This window comes from Callospermophilus lateralis, unplaced genomic scaffold, assembly GCF_048772815.1.
Source record: "Callospermophilus lateralis isolate mCalLat2 unplaced genomic scaffold, mCalLat2.hap1 Scaffold_89, whole genome shotgun sequence".
Lineage (NCBI taxonomy): Eukaryota > Metazoa > Chordata > Mammalia > Rodentia > Sciuridae > Callospermophilus > Callospermophilus lateralis.
In genome coordinates, this window is record NW_027517018.1 from 4,060,237 (window position 1) to 4,079,157 (window position 18,921).

The 18,921-nt window shown below is 47.0% G+C and overlaps 1 pseudogene; it reads right to left on the reverse strand.

Annotated features, from left to right (window-relative positions):
• Window positions 1-1,886: 1,886 nt before the first annotated feature.
• Window positions 1,887-14,566, reverse strand: LOC143390094 (B-cell CLL/lymphoma 9 protein-like; annotated as a pseudogene).
• Between the last annotated feature and the right edge of the window lie 4,355 nt (window positions 14,567-18,921).

Consider the following 18,921-nt stretch of genomic DNA (forward strand, 5'->3'; position numbering starts at 1 on the left):
TGAGTTGGGTTTCTTAAAGTCCTAAGCTCAATTTTCTCAAGTGCAGAAGAAATCATAACCACCTCCTTCATAGGGCCCCTCAAAAATCAGCAGGACAACACATGGAGGTGACTGGGAGAGTAGGCTCTCTGACACTTTCCTCCACATGTTTGCTGTCTGGGGCTCTTGTGTTGCTCAGGCTAGAAAACTGCTGAAGGTGAGAGAAAATGGCTCTTAAATGCACTTGTCAGAAAGAGCAACATTCACAGACCAAACTCTGCAGGTGTAGTACCGTTTTATCTTGGCAGGAGGCAGGGACACCTCTCAGCTTGTTCAAATGGCTGAACATATCTTTGCCTTCTTAATTATTTTATACCATTAAACTGTCACCAAAAACTCCTAATAAATAGGATGATCAACCGCCTGAGAGGTCAAGGTCAGCAAGGACTCTAGGGTTGCTCTTCTGCTCATAACCAGGACTTTGGGGCTGAGACAGTACAGGATGAACTTCCTGAGTAATGACTCCTCCGTAGCAAGGAACAGGCTTCATCCGAGAAGGCACTCTTGAGACTTTCCCCTGTCGCCCCATGGATTCTCCGCTGCTGGGCACGTGGCAACCAGTACACCAACATGAAGCACACAGGACCCAAGTGAGCAGAAAGGCAGTTCCGTTTTGTAAGAAACAATATAGTTTATTTTTCTGACACCACAGCTCTGGAGAGTGGTTTTGTATCAAATTTAATGGAGGTCACACAGAACGTTTTATGCATGGGAGGGGAGGAAGGGGAACGAACCACAAAATCTAAAACAAAAACAAAATTCTTGATAGCTTTTAGCATCTGTTCCACTCCCACAATAATAAAATTCACTTGGGAATTCCTAATAAAAAGAGAACAGAAAATGAGGTGGGCAGGGGGAGTGGGCTGGGGGTGGAAAGGCCCAGGGAGAAGGCCAAGGGCCCTCCCAAGACAGAGCTTCCCTGCAGGGCCAGGAGGACACTCGGCAGGAACAGGGCTTCTCTGGAGCAGTCCCCAGCGGAACACCAGGTATTGCAGCTGCCACAGGGGAGGGGAGAGGAGGGGGCCCAGGGTCACCAGGGGGGCCCGAGGGAGGAGAACACACTTAGCTAAGACGGGAAGTGTGGGGGAAACAGAGAAGACCTGATGGTGGGTTTGTGTACTGAGACAGACAGTGCTGGTGAGCACTCAACTGAAACAAATGTCCTAAGCTTCATTATTGTTAAAAAGAAAAATTTCCCCCCTCCCCCCACCCCTCGCTGAACTTAGTTCCTTTTTTGTGCTTTTCATTAATACTCTGCTCTGAGGTCGTAGTTTGGTTTTTCTATACACTGGAGTTGAGAGAAAATAGTCCAAAGTCTGAAGATGGATTCTCCACCTAAAGTAAACAGCCCAGCATTCCTGTTCTCCTCTTGCCCCAAAGACTAACGTCTCTGCTAAAATCCCTTTTACAATATAGTACAGTACACACAAAAAAATAAAGCCCAAATTTAAAAAACAAAAACAAAACCAAAAAAAACCATAGAAGAATCCTGGGAGAAGCCAGTCCAAATGACGTAAACATACAGAGAATGGTGCAACATGTGACCGATGGCGATTCTCAAAGCACGGCTACAGATTCCCAAAAGTAGGTGCCATCATGGGATACCCAAGTCCACAAAAATAATTTTTAAAAAATAAATCTTAAAAAAAACACACCTGTTGATTAAATGAAGAATTTGTTTTCAGACAGATCCATACATTCTCGAGTTCCCCTCCCCCAAAGCAGCCCTCAGGTCTCTGTCCCCCTATTGCATGACCAACAGTAAGCACTCCTGGCGCTCCCTCCGAGCAGTGCTCAGGACCTGGAATCCCATCTCGACAAGCATCGGCACATCCAATCTTAGCAGCTTAAAACATCATGTTTCCTGGGTTGCCAGGTCCTTGGCTGAATCCACCCATGCCCACGTCAGCAGCCATGCCCCAGGGCCTCATCTGGGGGGGGATCATGATGTTCTGTTGGGGTCCCATCATGCCCTGCATGGACATCATCATTCCTGGGGAGCCCACAGGCCTGGGGTGTGTGTACAGCCCAGCAGGCCCCCGATCCTTGCCAGGAATCATGCCCACGGCAGCAGCTGGATTGTTCATCAGGGTGGGCTGGCCGGGAAATGTAGATTGTGCTGGTGACATCATCCGATGGTGAGGTCCCATCATGCCTTGCTGGAGAAAGGCTGGTGGTCTCACTGGGTTGTGGCCTGGCAAGGATGGAGCCGTACCAAGAGGGATGTCCGGAGTTCCTACTGGCCCTGGACCTCCCATGCCAGGTAATGCTAGTCCCATTCTGGGGGCTTGATCACCCATCATCCCCTGCATGTGCGAAAAACCAGGTCCAGGACCCTGGGGCTGTTTACGGCCTGGGACTTCCCCTTGAGGGAAATATTTCAGAGTCTGGCTAGGTTTCTCAGATGGAATAATGTGGGACAGATCAAACTCGGGAATCCCGGTGGCTCCAGGACGGATGACCTCCTGCAGATCTGGGTCTGTAAACACTGAAGGCATGCTGTTCCCCAGGACAGTGAAGGAGTCGGGACCCCCTGGGCCTCCAGGTTTGCAGAGTGCTGCATCTGCTGAAATTGGCGGCAGGTTGCTGGGGCGGCCGAGGGGGCCATCTCCTGGGAAACCCATCCCTCCTGGAAAACTGCCTTATCCTCCACTGGGGCCATTGTGAGGGAATGGGACTTGCTGCGGAGGAGACTGCACTGGAGGGAAGCCCTGGGGGAAACCCATCCGTCCTTGAGGTACCATCGGAGGCTCCTGGGACCCATGCCCCATGACAGGGTTGTGTGACATCAAGCCAGGCCCCATTGGGACCCCATGAGGAGGTATGTTGGGTCCCATAGCATTTGGTGAGGGCATCTGACTGGAGTGAGAAAGTGGCTGGGTCATTCCCATTGGGCTGAGGGTTGGCATCGGAACCACGGGGTTTGGACCTGAAATTCGAGGATTCTGTGTATTAATGCCCATTCCTAGAAAAATAAAGATATCAAAGGAATCAACTCAATTAAAAGCAACTCAGAAAAACTAATAAATCAAATTAACAAAAAAAGTTATCTGGTGGGAAAACAAAATCTCTGCCATCAAAGACTGAAACATATTTGGGGGGCGTCTGACCCACGCATATGACATGACTGTGCAGAAGACAGCAAGGGAAAAATTCTATGTTAATAAGCAAACAGTGTTGTCGTCTTCACTGGAGACAATTTAACACAGGAAGAAAATAATCTGCCTGAACGACTGAAGTACGGCCCTTTGTGGAGATGGAGGATTATTGATTCCACAAGTCCAATGGTCAGGAATTATAACAAAGAACCCAAACGAGTCTTTTTTTCCAACTGACACCTGGCATTATTTTATGTTGCCTTCCCAAGAGACCATTTAACTCCAGGTTAAAAGACACATCAAGGCAATGACAGTGATGACGTTTAATGGAAAAGGGGAAGTGTCCTGTCTGCCAGTGTCTGGGATGTCTAAACTTCTGGCCTCCCTCTGGACCGTCACTGAGGGCGGCAGGGATGGCGTCTGTCCCTCTCACACAGTGCAGCCTAACCTGGTTAAATGGGATTGCCATCACCTTCACCACTGAAGATCACGCCTGTTTTCTGAGATTAGTGGGGGCAGAGGTGGGAGTGGGTGAAGGAATGAAGGCAGACAGAGCAAACAGTGAAAGGAAGACTTTTATTATGGCCCTAGTTCTAAGAAAGGACTCGTCTAGGAAACAGGGGCTTCCCACTCTCTGGAACCCTGTGGTGGCTGGTGGCTCGAGGGTGCGTTTCCAGGAAACCACGTGAGAGCTAACAACATTCCCATCAGCATGTGAGAAAGAAATGACCTCAGCATGACTGCAGGATGACCCCAAAGGAAAAAGTCCAGAACCCGCCAGGTACACAGAGCAGGGAAGCCCTCTCTCAGCCTCAGAGGAGCTGATGAAGAAGGCCATCCTCCTCTAGTCAGGCACCTCCACTCCACTGAGACTGACTCTGATGGCACATGGCTAACTGTTCAATGTCCACCTGTCTCTAAGAAAACAATTCAGGAAGTCTCTCCCTGGTCAGCACCAGCTCCACACCCGTCTTTTTGGCTTCTTACCTGGCATGTTGTTCATTGACGGCAGGTTGGGAGAACGGGCTGAAGGGGAGTCATCATAAGAGCTGGCCAGTCTTGATGGCATCATGGTACAATGGGGTCGAACTGGGCATTGCGAACTTGGACATTCAAGACATCATAATCCAGAGAGGGTTCTGGGAGAGGGTTGGCTCTGGAGGCATAGTGTAAGGTGTGCTCGAGGGAAGACTTCCAGGGATATTCACAGAGGCAGGCTGGCTGGCTGGCTGTAGGCGGTGGAGGGCCACCTAGGAGAACAAAGCAAAACAAAACAAAGATGGGCAGGGAGTCCACTGGTTCTGAGAGCTACTGAGCCCTATGATAATGAACTGGCAAGGCCAGGAAGGAGACAGATGAGCAGGACAGTGTTATTAGACCAAGGACACGAGTCATCAATCTTCTGGTCAAGTTCTCTGTGTGTGCAGAAGGAAACTGTGGCGTGACATGGAGATGACAGATCAGCAGATGTGAAGACAAAACGCAGCAGGAATACATTAGAAAAATGAGATTACAAACAACCATTTCATTGAAAAGAATGTGAAATATAAATAGAACTCTTTCCCTTCCAGTCACAATTTAGAACTTGATCCAGGTATTAGAACCCCATGAAGCCAGACTAGTGCCCAACCCCAGGACCAGCCATATCACCCTACACAAACTCTTCGTTTCCATGACTGCTACGGGTTAGAAGCTCACATGTAAGACAATGCAAGGAGGTTTGGAGAAACAGTTGGGTCACAGCCTTAACCTAATCAATGAATTAATCCCTGCTGGGACCAACTGAGTAGTAGCTGGAGGCCGGTGGGCTGTGGCTGGAGGAAGTGGTTCGTGAGGAAGTGGCTATGGGGTATGTATTTTTTATCTGGAGTGGGCAGTCTCTCTCTCTCTCTCTCTCTGCTACTGTCTGCCACACTCTTCTGCCATGATGTTCTGCCTCACCTTGAGTCCCTAGGAATGGAGCCAGCCTTCTATGGACAGAGACCTCTAAAACCATGAGCCCTCAAATAAACTTTCCCTCCTAAAGCTGTTGTGGTCAGATCTTTTAGTCACAGCAGCAAAAAAGCTAACTAAAACAATGGCCATGATGCTTGACCTAAGAAGGTCCGAAGCAGCTAGCTATTCCACTGTTTTAATGACCCGCTTACCCCAGAGGAAGACCCTTGGCTTGGCAGGACAGGCCTCCCATCTTGTTCTGGTTCTAGTTTTCTCAGGTGGAGACTGTACCAAAACTAGTACACACCTCAGAGCTCTGGTTCCACCCACAAAGCTACTATCATCAGTGAGGGTCTCTCCCAAGAAGAAAATATGAACAAACTGTAGCTGATCTTAGAAAATGGAGTTTTCTGTGGGCAACTAGTTACAAGAACCAAACAAGTCTTAGAATAGCTTCCCTCTATGTGTGGGACAAGACTCAGTCATAGCCCCTTGAAGTGGGTGGGCCCAGGATTTGAGGAAGTCACATTTCCCCACTGTTAGGACGTTCTATCTCACCAGCCTTGTTCACTGTGCTAAGGTAAGTCACTGTGACAACTGACACACAGCGTCCCACTCCCTTCCTCCTTCCACAGCACCCACCACACACAGACACTTTGTAGGGCTGGGTACTTGTGCAAACGCCTAACGCAGTACTCAGAATGATGCACCTTGCCACGAGTTTTGGCAAAGGCCACTTCCTCTGGTTACACTCAAAGACACCAATTTTCTTAAGCAAAATCAGGGTCTGGCAATCTCCAGGTATGAGTGCGACTGTGAGGATGCTGACATACTGACCTGACTCTACACTTCCCAGCATGGCTGGGGAGGCCATGGTGAAGGGAGCTTTATGGTTTGGAGGAATCCCAGGACTCTGAAGGGGAGGTTTGGGAGAGGAGGTCCTTCCAGGTGATGGGGCAGGAAGTGATGGAGACTTGAGGTGAACAGGCGAAGCAGCAGCAGACCCAAAAACAGGGGGGCACTTAATGGAAGCAGCAGCAGCTGGGCCTGCCAGCATGCCTTCCAGCTGTGACGGAGTCTGGGGGAACTTGAGGTTCCCCGAGGGTGAGCCCAGCATTGGGGACTGGACTAGGTGCATCGTGGGAGACTTCAGAGGGTTGATGCCTGGGGAATGCACCTGGCTGGCTGCCACAGATATATCCAGGGGCTTGCGTCCCAGGCCACGCTGGACGGGGGGAGCTGGGTTGAGGCTGGTGGGGTTACTCGAGGGGTTGAGAGGTAGTGGTGGCATATGACTGAGCCAGCTGTGAGTCCTTTGGTTGGGCCCAATTGATTCTCTGAGATTCCGCAAGCCACTGCCGCTGCCTGGACCCTGAGACATGGGAAGGAATGGCCTGGGGCCCATGCCATACTCCTGCTGAGGGTGCTCACCAAATGGCAGGGGAACCATCTTCTGCTGGGCAGGCAGCATGTCTGAGCCGCCTGGGCGGGACTTCATCCACTCCTCAGGGCCTGCGCCAGCCTCTCTCATCTTCTGAGGTATCATCTGAGTGCTGGGCCCCATGCTGACATTCAGATGCACATCTCCCTTCATCCCACCAGGAACCATCCCAAACTCAAGTTCCCAACCAGGGCCTATCTGTGGAGGCATTCCTTTTGGAAAGTCACCCCTGGAAGGACTCAGCGGGCCCTCGACTGGTATCCGTGGGAAGATGGGATTGTTCCCGGGCTCCATGTGGCGCTGGGAGCTTGGGATCACCCTGTTCACTTCCATGCTGGGCCTGATGCCTTCCATGCCCATCCCTGGGGGGAGACCCAGCTGCTTCTCTGCCAGCTGCTGCTGAAACATCTCTTCAGACAATCCTTGGGGGTTTGGGAAGTGCTCCCCTTGGCCAGGACCACTGAAGACACCTTGGCCGGGAGGGAAGTTTCGACCATCTGGGATTTTTGGCACATCGTCTGGCCAACTGACTCCAGAGAGGCCTGGTTTAGACGCAGGGTTGGGCACATTTGGCCCTTCCATTTCAGAGTTTATCATTCCTGCAAATTCCGGGAGGCGCATCTGGCTCCCTGGCATGTTGGAATGGGGAGCCATGCCCTGGGGGGCAGAGAATGTGAAATGCTGATTCCATCAGAGAACGTCTCTGCAGCCCCGGGTGCCCAGCCTTCACCAGGAGTCACCTGGTAGGGAGGGGGCGGCCCTCGGCCCACAGCCCTCGGCCCGTGCAGGTGGACCAGCACGTCCTGCAGGGAGCACTGCTGCACCACCACTTGCTCCTGCTTCCTCCGATTCTCCTCGTAGAACTCCTGCTGCAGCTTCAGCCACGCCATCTGCTCAAGGGTCATGTGCTCCAGGTGGTCAGGTCCGATGGGCTCAGACTGGGAGTTCATAGAAGGTGGAACCATTTCATCTGGAGAAAAGGGCACATCTCTATGTCCTTGAGGGCCAAAGGGAGCTCCCACATCTGTCCGGGGCCCAGGACACTTACCCAGGCTTTGGGACTGAGCTATCATGGCCTGGATTGGCCCTTCTGTTTTTTTCTGAGGTCCATCTAATACCCCAGGATTCTGCTGGGGCCCCCCACTCTGTCCTGAGAATTCTTTCTCATCAGGGAAGAGCATATGCTGGATGTCTCTGAGGGTCTGCAAGGAGCGCTCACGGTGCTCCAGCTGCTCCTGAGACAGGCCGTCAGGGTTTTCTCCCAGTGTGGGGGGCTTGCCACTGGACACTGATGGGGGTGGAGGGGCTTTGGGATCTGCCGAAGAGCTACTGCTCCCCTGGGAGACAGGGGTCACTGCTCGATTGTTGGGCGTTGAGTTTGGCCCGGTGCCGTCCGGAGGCAACGGAGTGGAGCTGGCAGGACTGCCTACAGGAGCAATCCGTTTATTCTCCACCCCAGGACTGTCGTGGTCCAGGGGACGTGGGGGTGCCACAGGCTTGGGTGCTGGTGCCGGAATGGGTGGAGTTGGCTGCAGTCTGGTGTTCTGGGAAGAATTCTGGTCCTGGTTGGCTGGATCTGGGGGTTGTTGTGGGAGAGATTTCGGATCATTGTGAAGGGCAGATATCTGTGTATTCTGAAGATAAATGAGATTGTTTATATCATTGGTAAACTGAACGGAGGGGCAATTAAAAGAGCAAGATATGTTATAAAGGATTTGTCCCAGTGACATAACTCTATACTGACACTTGATTCTGAAATTATTTACGTACAACCCTTCTTTGGACATAGAGATGTTTCGATTTTTTTTTTAAACCTTACTGTCCAATGGCATCCTCTTTCCCTTCTTGAAGATCGGGTTCCAATAACTGTATAAGCATGCCAGGGGAGAGCCACTCTGCCAAAGAGAATACATCTGAGTGTCTATTTCGAGGAACAGGTTTGATATCACATGTCTACTATGTGTTTTTGATTCAGGTAAAAGATTAGTTCCTTGGTATGTGGGAGGCTACACCTAACACCTTTTTCTTTTTCCTGCAAGTACAATAGGGTATGCAGACTTATCGTCATCAATCAAAAGGTCTGATGCTTCACTTGTAGTTCTGTGCTCTGCCAGCTGGATACAGCGGGAGGCCACTCCATGTCACATCCCCTCCGGTAGGGTGATGACTGAAGTGTTCCCCTCCTTGAGTTTCCAGGGGCCTCACATCTATGGTTTCTGTTTTTAGTTTGTGATCACTGATTCCATATCTGATAAGAATTTGTACATTAACTGTAGTAGGATAATCTGCAGGAAGGAAGCGTTTGCACACAAGTCTGAGGTGATCTAGCTCGCGGTGTCCCTTGATCTGTTCCTTCCAATGGACAGCAGGCTGCCCTTTTTAACTTATTAAGTACTACTGCTAAACTGAGTCCTGGATAAAAGCTCCCTTACCTACAATTGGTGACACAGACACTACGACTGTCTGGAAGAAGGATGTACATGTTCTAGGTCTCAACTTTAGCACAGCTGAGACTTCAGAGGGTTAAGAAGGGCCTAGTCTACAAACTTTCTCAGTTATTTTTCACCAGCCGTCAGTGACCCTCCTAATCCCTTTCTGGTGTTCATTTGTTCCTACTTGTTCATTTAATCCATTCTGTATTCCTAAACCCACAAGGCTCTTAACTTACCTCCCCACTTACTCTCTGGAATGTTTACCTTTGGGTAAATCTGCACATGAATTATTATGTGTATCTACGTATATGAAGAATTTATATTTCATATAAGCAAAAACATCTTTGAGTATTTATACTCTGTAAAAAAATATATACACAAATGTTTCATTTGGAAGTACTGATGCACATTTTTCTGTAGATAGATTTGTATGGGTAAAATCAGCTCAATCTGTTTGACTCTGCACAATTCCACTTTTGCAACTCCTCAACCGAAGCATGGAGGTCACCCGAATTTTCCTTGTCGTGCCGTTTCAGGTTTGGTTTGGTTGGCCAGGTTAGAGGTGGGGTCAGTTTTAATAAAGCAATTACAGTCAAGGAAACTGTTTCTCACTACCCCTTTCGTTTCAGATTTGTAGCAATGGATCATTACTAATTCCCTCCTTAACTCCAATTCTGATTACATTTTAGCACCAGAGAAGGTGGAGGTGACAACTGTATTAAGAACTACCATTAAGTCAATAAAGCTCGACTGGGTTGCAAGGTACCCAGTGGTCCCCCAGACAACAAGCATTTTAAATATAACGATATTCACTCTCCATCTGAGTAGTGCAGATAACCTGGGAAATATAAAATCCCTCAGTTGAGGAAAGCTCAAGCTCTGGTATGTCCACAGAGATGGAGATTTCTTTGATACACAAAGTAGACAAGATGGCACCGATTTTATCTGGAATTATAACTTTGCTTACTGTCATTTAACTTTCCCATGATTAAGACTCATACCAGTATTAGAGTTCATGCTCTCTGAACACAGGGACTGTATCTTGAGCTTCTTAGCACTCCCCACAGCATCTGGTGCAATGCCTGGACAGTGCCAGACACCAGAAATGTCGTTTGGTTCAATTTAATCAACCATATGCATTAAAATAAACACTGCATATTTTTTCTTCAACTAATTCAAGAATGTTATTTTTTAAAAAATCTGCTCTACATATAGATTGAATTTAGATTTTCCTAGAGATGGTGACCCTGAGATATCTGTGTAACTCCTCTTTTGTTTAGCACCTTCTTCCCCTCACTCGTCATCAGTTTACCAGCATCTGATAGAAAGGCACAGTGTGACATGCCTAAGGTCCCACAATACCAGGGTCACACTAGATATCCAGAATACAGCTCCTTGTCAATCACCACCCGATCCTGGGCAGTCAGTGTGGACCCACTTCTCAACCACATACCAGAGGGGCTGTGCTTCTGTCCGCCTTGCTGCTGGAGATGTTCTGGATGTGGAAAGAGACGATGGTCTCAACCTGGCCCTTCAACACTGCTTTGGCAGCTCTGCAGAGACAATATGGAAAACATGCTAGGCCATGACTCTGTCTCTCTCACTGTGACCCCAACTGGACCCCACGCTGGACCTCTAAGGGAGTGGAAGGAGAAGCACCAAGAACCACCAGAGATATTGGATAAGAAGAAACCAAGGGGCTGGGGGTGGCTCAGTGGTGGAGCGCAGCCTGCCATGTGTGAGGCTCTGGGCTCAAGTCTCAGCACCATATGTAAGTAAGTAAATCAATGACTAAAAAATAAATTTAAGAACAGAAGAAGAAACTAAGGGAAACATTTTATTATCATCAAACACCTGAAACTAAAAGACAGCCATGAATGTACCCCAAAAGAGGCACCAAAAAAAACAAAAAACAAAACCCCAAACTTTCTTCTTCTTAATGAACCTACTATTAAGGTATTTTATAGAAGATCCTAGTTCAAAATCCCAAACTGAGAAGTGTGAACACTAAAATCTCAAAAACACCCAGGGATAGGGAAAGTTTAAGTTTGTTAAGATTCACTTTTTATCTTAAGTGAAAAAGAAAAGAAAAAAAAGTGCACACAGGGTATTTTTGACGAATAAATGAATAAAAATCGATTCAGCCATTCACTCAGAACATATATAGCAAGACGTTCATGGTAGTTATGTTTAAATTCCAGAGGTTTTTCTTTTTAGTGTTTTTTTTTTTTTAATTTTAATTATTTGACTATAGATATTTACTACTTGGGGCATTTAAAAATAATAATAAGCAAATTGTAGAAAAAGTGTTTATTATACAATCACTCTTCTATGTTTAAAAAAGGTAGATGTGTATATTTGTATTAGCACAAAAAAATTCTGAAAGAAAAGTCAAGGAAGTATTATCAGTGGTTGCCTCTGGGGAGTAAGATGGGGAAGGATTTACATTTTATTTTATCTCTTTTTGTACTGTCAACTTTACATGATACAAGAGGGAAAAAATCAATCTGCAAGGGGAAGGGGAATAAGAATTAAGGTCCCCTCTCCCCACACAGATAAGTGACGTTTAACAGCAAGACAGTGCCATCTACTTACTTATTGGCCATCTCAGTAGAAAACACATACACCACTTTGGCTGGAGTCTTCTGAGCAGGTGTGGGCTCTGGGGCAGTAGCTTGGCCATGGGAAGGGGTGGAAGACCTGGGGACTGTGGCAGTTGATGGGGTCATGGAGTGTGGTGTGTGCTGGGAATCCTGGGACTTTATATAGTCAGCAGAATTACATTCTAAAAGAATAAAAGACTCATTATCATGGAAAGACTGAGACTCTTTTTTTTTCTGCCAGCATTTACAGCATCACAACACAAACCCACCTTGAGAATTTCAAGAAGAAATTATCTTGTTAAGAGGAAACCTTCTTTCTGCTTATAAAATTTCAAACACTCTTCTCCCTATATGACTCATTACAAAGCACCCTCCCTCCTCATTTCTGTAAATAGAATACATCCTTCAGATATCAGTATAACTGTCCCTCCAACCTGGTAACAGTTTTCAAACTTCTTGGACTTGCCTAGATGCCCCAGCTAATGGAACTCATAGTCCCCTAACTTCTTTTACTTCAGCATTCATGAAATTTCATTGTTTATTTAACGATCAGCTTCTAGATACACTCAAATCCTTAAGAACGGCTACTCCGTCTATCTTATTGACCATGGTACCCCTAGCATCCGCATAGTGCTGGCCCTCATAGTAGGCCTCCAAAACTTAAGGAGGCCTTCCAACACCTGAGGAAGGAAGGAAAGGAACGAAAAGAAAAGAAAGGAATAGAGGTAGGGAGGAAAGAAAGGGGGAACAATCACCCAGGTTTTCTTTTTTTTTCTCACAATTTTGGGACTTGAACCTAGGGCCTCTGAATGCTAGGCAAACGCTCTACCCTGAACTAAAACCCCAGGCCTTTTATTTTTCATTTTGAGTCTCCAGGCCAAAGACATGCATAAAAATGTGGGCAGCCCTGTGAGGTATCCCGTCAAACTATGTGCATCCCCCCGGGCAGCACTCAACAAGGTGGTTCCAGACTAGGCTCCAGTGAGTAGAAAAGTGAGAAGGAACAGTTCCATTACACATCACTAAATGGCCCAGGCTGGCCTTGAACTGATGATCCTCCTGCCTCAGGCTCCAGGATAGCTGGGATAACCATGAGGCCAGCTTTTGCTGCACCTGGCAAGGTTTTCCATTTTTCTTATGGGTTCCAGTTCTTGAAAACTAACTTCACATTCTGGCCTACAGTTAGATTTTTGTTCTTACACTAGGAGGAAAAAAACCTAAAATCACATATCATACCCCTTTCTGGCTGACTCCACTTTGGTACCTGCCAAATCTCTACCACATCTGGTAGTCCCTCATTCCTGCCACAGTGAAATCAGCTGTGACAAGTCTAGAGTACTGTCAGGGCCACCAAGGCTTCCCCTTGTGTCTTCAAGCCTAGCAAAGTGGCAACCAGAGAGCACAAACCCAAGCCCAGGGAGACTACTCGGATGGAGAACAGGAGGGGATGCCACTTGCAGAGAGGCTGGAGCTACTGACTGGAAACTGAAGGAGAATCAGCACAGAGGCCAAAGACATGCATAAAAATGTGGCCAGCCCTGTGAGGTACCCTGTCAAACTATGTGCAACCCCCCGGGCAGCACTCAACAAGGTGGTTCCAGACTAGGCTCCAGTGAGTAGAAAAGTGAGAAAGAACAGTTCCATTACACCCTGGGAGAACTCCTGAATCTGACTCCTGTTCTCCCCACTTGACCGAGCTGGCCTTTCTGGCCTCCAGCCCATGTCAGAGGCTTTCCCTCAGGATACCGACTTCCCTCTGAGTCTCAGGGATCTTACAGACATACCTTTCATGTCAGAGTCATCGTTTGGAGTCCCAGGATCTCTCTGATCAAAGGAGTCGGGGGAAACACTTCGCTCCCTTTTCCCCTTGCCCTTGGCACCATTTCCAGCCCCATTCTTCAGCCCCATGCTCCCACCTGGGCCAGGGAGTGCTTTAGGGGTATGGCCCCCACTCTTGGAGTCACAGGGGGATGGCTGGGATTGGCTGGCTGAGGCCCCCTGTTTACCCTGATTGGAGAATTTGGAATCCAGCTGGGGGTTTCCAGATGGGGACATCACTGTAGGGGGACGGACCATCACCTCCTGCTTTGACTTAGGGCTACTAGAAGAAACAAATAACAAAAGGAAATAAGACACCAGGCACAGGAGCAGCAATTTCTTCAGTGGGTCCAGGAAACCCTAAGGACTAAATAACCAACCCATGCTGCACCTCAGCCACTTGCTCGTTCCCATTTCAGAGCCATCCACAGAGGAGGACTGAACACAGTGGACTGCCAGGTCTCAGGAACCCTGGTCACATGGGGACCCATCTCTAGGCCTTCTGTCAATAAAGGACAAAGGTTTCTATGTATATAGGGAAGTGACTCTCACACGGAGACTAGTTTAGAGTCAACAAACATGCACCCCCAGCCTGGTGACAGACAGCTGTGAGGACAGGCCAGCTTCCCTGGTGGGAAATGTGGACAGTCCCAGAGAGCAAGAGGGAAACCCACTGGTGCCTGGAAGCTTAGGGAGATCCTCCAGGACGCGAATCCCTCCCAACAGTGCATTTTACCAAAACAGGGTAGACCAACCACTGCCCCAGTGTGGGAAGGAAAGGCTCCTTTCAAAATGAAACTCAAGAACTGGGTAGCAGAGGGAAAGCTGGCATGGGACTGGGGCAACCTCAGGCCCTCACCTTGCCAAGTTTAGCAACTGTCCTGTTGGTCTTTGTATGCGAGTTTTGGCAAGGTGTGCAGTGGTAAAGAGGAGAGGTCCGAGAACGATGAGTAAAGAATACTACAGGGAAACTACATAAGCTTTGTCATTAGCCCGGTGACTCTTCTGTTCCTATTTACTATTCCATTTCCCTTTCTTTCCCATTTGGGTGTCATCTGTTTCTAACCCAACACACCGTATCATCAGTAAGTGTCTGTGGTGCACCAGGAATCCCCAAGGGGCCGTGGGGAGTGGCCCTTGTCCTCACCTCTGTGTGTTTCCTGATGGAGAGTTCCTCACTTTAGGGTTACTGGAATGCATTGATTGAAATCCTGAGCTTGCAGTCACAAACAGGGACGGGCTCACCGAATTCCTCTCAGGCTATCGCAGAAGCAGCTGCTGGGAGCAGCAGCAGTGGCCCACTGCTTGCTTGGCGTGTCCCTTAGCACTGACCACTTGTACACCTTTTTCCTCTTTGTTTTTCTCTGCTGGGGAAGTGGGTCCTTTCTCCTTGCAGCTCCCGCATTCTCTGGGTGTGTGCCTCCTGCTGCCAAAGGAAAATCTCGCATCTCCAGGGCACTCTACAAGAAAAGAACACCCCAAAATGGTGAGACATAACATAACACGGAAACATAAAACCACATCACAACAGGATCAAGAGGAAAGCACCAGCCAACAAAGAGCCAGCAAGATCATCCCTCAGCTTCCAGCAGAGTTAAAAGAAAGGGCAACACTCCTATCCTGGCCACAGGCTCTGGTGCTGAAGTAGCTGAAGAGTGACTAAGACCTTATCCCAGCACACAACCTCCCACCCAAGCAGCAAGAACTAGGCATCTGTAAGCAGAGGAGAAATGAAGTTTAATCTTTAGCCAGTTAGTTTCCTTCACATTTCTCTACTTCTGAATACAAAATCCTCAAAAACATTTTATTCTTTTTTTCCTTCTAAAACAATGCTTTGAAACCACTGGGAAGTGCAGATCCATTGACTCTCTGCTATTTTAGCTCTGGTGGCGAAACAATGGCACCAAAATGTAACAAACCCACCCCAATTTCAAACCACAAATCCAATGAATCTATGCTTATTTTCTTAGGGCCTCAAGGGCGAGGAGACATGAAAGGAGGTACTTCTGAAAACAAATATTGAGCCAATACTAAATACAATCAGTTCTGTTCCTGATTTCCATGATCTTTCTATTAAATTATGCCAAATATGTGTCTTGTGTTCTCACTGCTTAATGACAGGGACTTTAGGCATGGGTAAGCAAGGGAATGATCCATAATTCTGAAGGTAAAAGAACATCTTTGAAGTCTAATATATTTTTTCAGCCAATCTGCAAGGCTAATGTGCAGCATAAAGGTCAAGTAAATATTCCCAAACCTAGCTAGAGAATAAATGAGAAAGCCCTTTATTTAGGGAAGCCCAGACTGGCTAAGGGAAAATCCAGGTATACCCTGAGTCAGTCCCTCCCCTCCCTCCCCTTCTGCTACTGGTGTCTTACTTCAGAAAACAAGACTGAAGGGGGAGGTTATTAAGTGCAGGATTAGTAGCTGAAGAATCAAAACGTGTCACAAACAGCTCAGGTGTTGCAGCTTACATGTGTTTCCAGAGTTGAAAACTGGACTAATACTGGGAGGGTCAGTTATTTTCTAGGTTTTGGCAGTATGATCAATGCCAAGTGTCTATTTTGTCATTTAGAAATTTTTACAGTTCCAACCACTTTACCTGGGACACAGAAGGAATTCATGGAAGTTCTGAATATACACACTTTTTAAATAGAGAAGACAGGAAAAAGAACTATAACAAAACATAGGGAATGTTGCTAGGCTAAACATTTTGTTTTTAATTTAAGGTTATATTTCATCCCTATCACATTTCAGCCTTTTTGCTTTTCCAGTTTAAACTATAAAATGGATTGTGTTTGTCCAATCTGACAGAGAATCATAAAGCATTCTGTAACTCCCCAACAAACATCAGCAACCTCTGGTAGGGAGGAAGCAGCAAATGCATCCGCACAGACAAGGCTATTCCAAACCCTTTACCTCAGGAAAGAAAAGCATTACCCCTGTACAGGGCCCGTAGCTCCTGTTCCCTCCCATCTGTGTCACACACTGACCACTCCATGTGCATATTTTACCCCTGTGTGAACGCTGTGTCTCTGAAGACAACCCCCTGTTTCAAGGTCTTTGGTTTTTCTATAACACTCAGCACAACACACTAAGAGGGTTGGGTCTTCTGTGACTTACTTGGCTTCTCACTGATTGGAAACACCCAGCATTTGTGTTGCAATCTCTTTCCAAAGCAATGCAAAACATATTACAAATATCAGATCTCTATTAATCTGCCACGAATTTATGAGCTGGTAGCACAGACTCTTTCTAGTAATAATGCTGTGACCATAAAACACTTTTATTTTCAAAGTACTTCTACATATAGTTCCTTATTCTCTTATCACCCCAAGCTCTAGGCCTTCTGACAGTAAGAACAAATGAGCAAAATTCTCATCTTTTTGCGGGGGATGGCAGGGGGTGCCAGGAATTGAACCTAGGGACACTAAACCACTGAGCCACATCTCCAACCCTTTTTATATTTATTTTGAGACAGAGTCTCACTAAGTTGCTTAGGGGGCCTCACTAAATTTCTGAGGCTGACTTTGAACTTGTGATCCTCCTGCCTCAGCCTCCCGAGTGATGGGACTACAGGCGTGCACCATGACGTCCAGCTCATCTAGATTCTGCCAAGGATCCCTTCCTTCTTGAAAATGACCTCATTTGGTTTCCCTTGTTTTCTCCTAGCGCTCCAGTCATTCTATGCCTGCTTCCCTGAGGCCTCTTCTCCACTCAGGCTCTAAAGCCCCAAGCTCCTCAGGAGTCTCTGTGGACCCTGGCTGTGCTCATCCTGGAGTCCTCTCCATGCCGACAGCTCCCAGATCCCCACGGCTCAGCCTCCAGCTGCGACTGCACCCACCCATACACTTCACACTTCCCCAGACAGTTCCAACCCGACAGGATCAAACATGAGTTCTTGTCTCTGTGTAGTCTTCCTCCCAAACGACTTTCCTTCAGTTTCCCACACTTTAGTAAATGTCTCCTTTATCCACTCAGTTGCTCATGTCAGAAATCTGGGAGTCACTCTTGACACTTGACACTCTGCTAACCCCCACGTCAAGTTTGCACATTTTTGTTTAAAGAATGAAGTCCCAGCTTGTTTCTTCTTCAGAGAAGAAAGGTTCCTTAAAACCAGGAATCTACACGGGAGTCTGCATCACATTTTTCTCACAGCACCCTGCGTTTTTCCGTGTTTATGATCACATGTGTGATCATGTGATCATCTGTGTGACATTCATCTCTAACAGCACCAGAAGCTCCCTGAAGGTGGGGACAGAGACCGACCTGTTCATCCCTCTACTCCCAGAACTTACTACAATGGCATGAAAATACTGGTTTCATCCACCCAGAAAATGATACCAACATGGAGAAGAAATATCTGCGTTCTCACACTCACTATAGCATTTACAATAGCCACGATGTGGAATCAACTCAAGTATCTGTCAGCGGATGAACAGTTAAAGAAAGTGCATTACATTCATGCACACCCTCTGGAATACTATTTGACCTTAAAAAAGATTGAAATCCTGTCATCTACAACATAGATAAAACCAGAGAACATTACTTTAAGTGAAATAAGCCAAGCACAGAAAGACAAATACTGCATGACCTCACACACAGAACTGGAAAAAGTTGAACTCAAAGAAGTAAATAGTAGGATGGTGCTTACTAAGGGACAGGAGGTGAAGAGGGAGGGGAAAAGGTCCGTGAAGCAAAGCCCAAACTTCCTCAAGACCATCTCTCAAAGCCAGGCCTGTGCCCCAGTGCTCTCTCCACCAGTGTACTCACCAAAACCCCTGGTCACGACACTGCACTGCTCATCCTGGAGGTGGGGAGTCCGGAAACCCCTTTCTTAAAGGTGATCTCACCTGGAAGACGGTAAATAGTGGGAAAAAATTCCTAAACAAATTTAAAAAAATGAACCACATCAACTTGTGACTAAATACCTTAAGAGAAAAACAGGTTTCCCACTTATTCTAAAATATTAATTGACAAGAAAATTGTCATCTCCATGTAACAGAATCTACTTCCAATTATTAAAGGGTAGATACACAATCTGTAGATAATTCAAGACCCTGTGGCTTTTCCTCCTTCCCAACTGCATATTTTACTTTCAGACACTAGAGAAATACTGGGTGAAATCAAAATTTATTTTTCTACTTTTGAAGTTTCTGGGCATTTGGTTAGGGTATTTTTGCTTCTGCCCATTTCTTATGAGTATAGAGAATTGAGCACTGACTGTAAAGGTGAAAAGACAAAATTCCAGACGCGCTTTTGAACTGACAAAGTGAAGACTATTCATGGTTCCTCCCTCCTCTCAACTGTATCTCTACAGGGCAAGCATCTAGCGAGAAAATGTATTTTCATAGACTTTGGAAGGAACTTAGGGCTGAGCAACCTGGCCATGTGATCTCCTTTTATTCAACCCCTACTATGTGCAAAACACTTAAGATTAAGCCAGCAGAACAAATACTGGTCAAGGAGAACTATTTTCAATATTAGTCCTCATATACTAGAGTCATGACACTGAGCCCCGCCTTTGCCCAGAATTTATAGTTCTGAAACTGCAA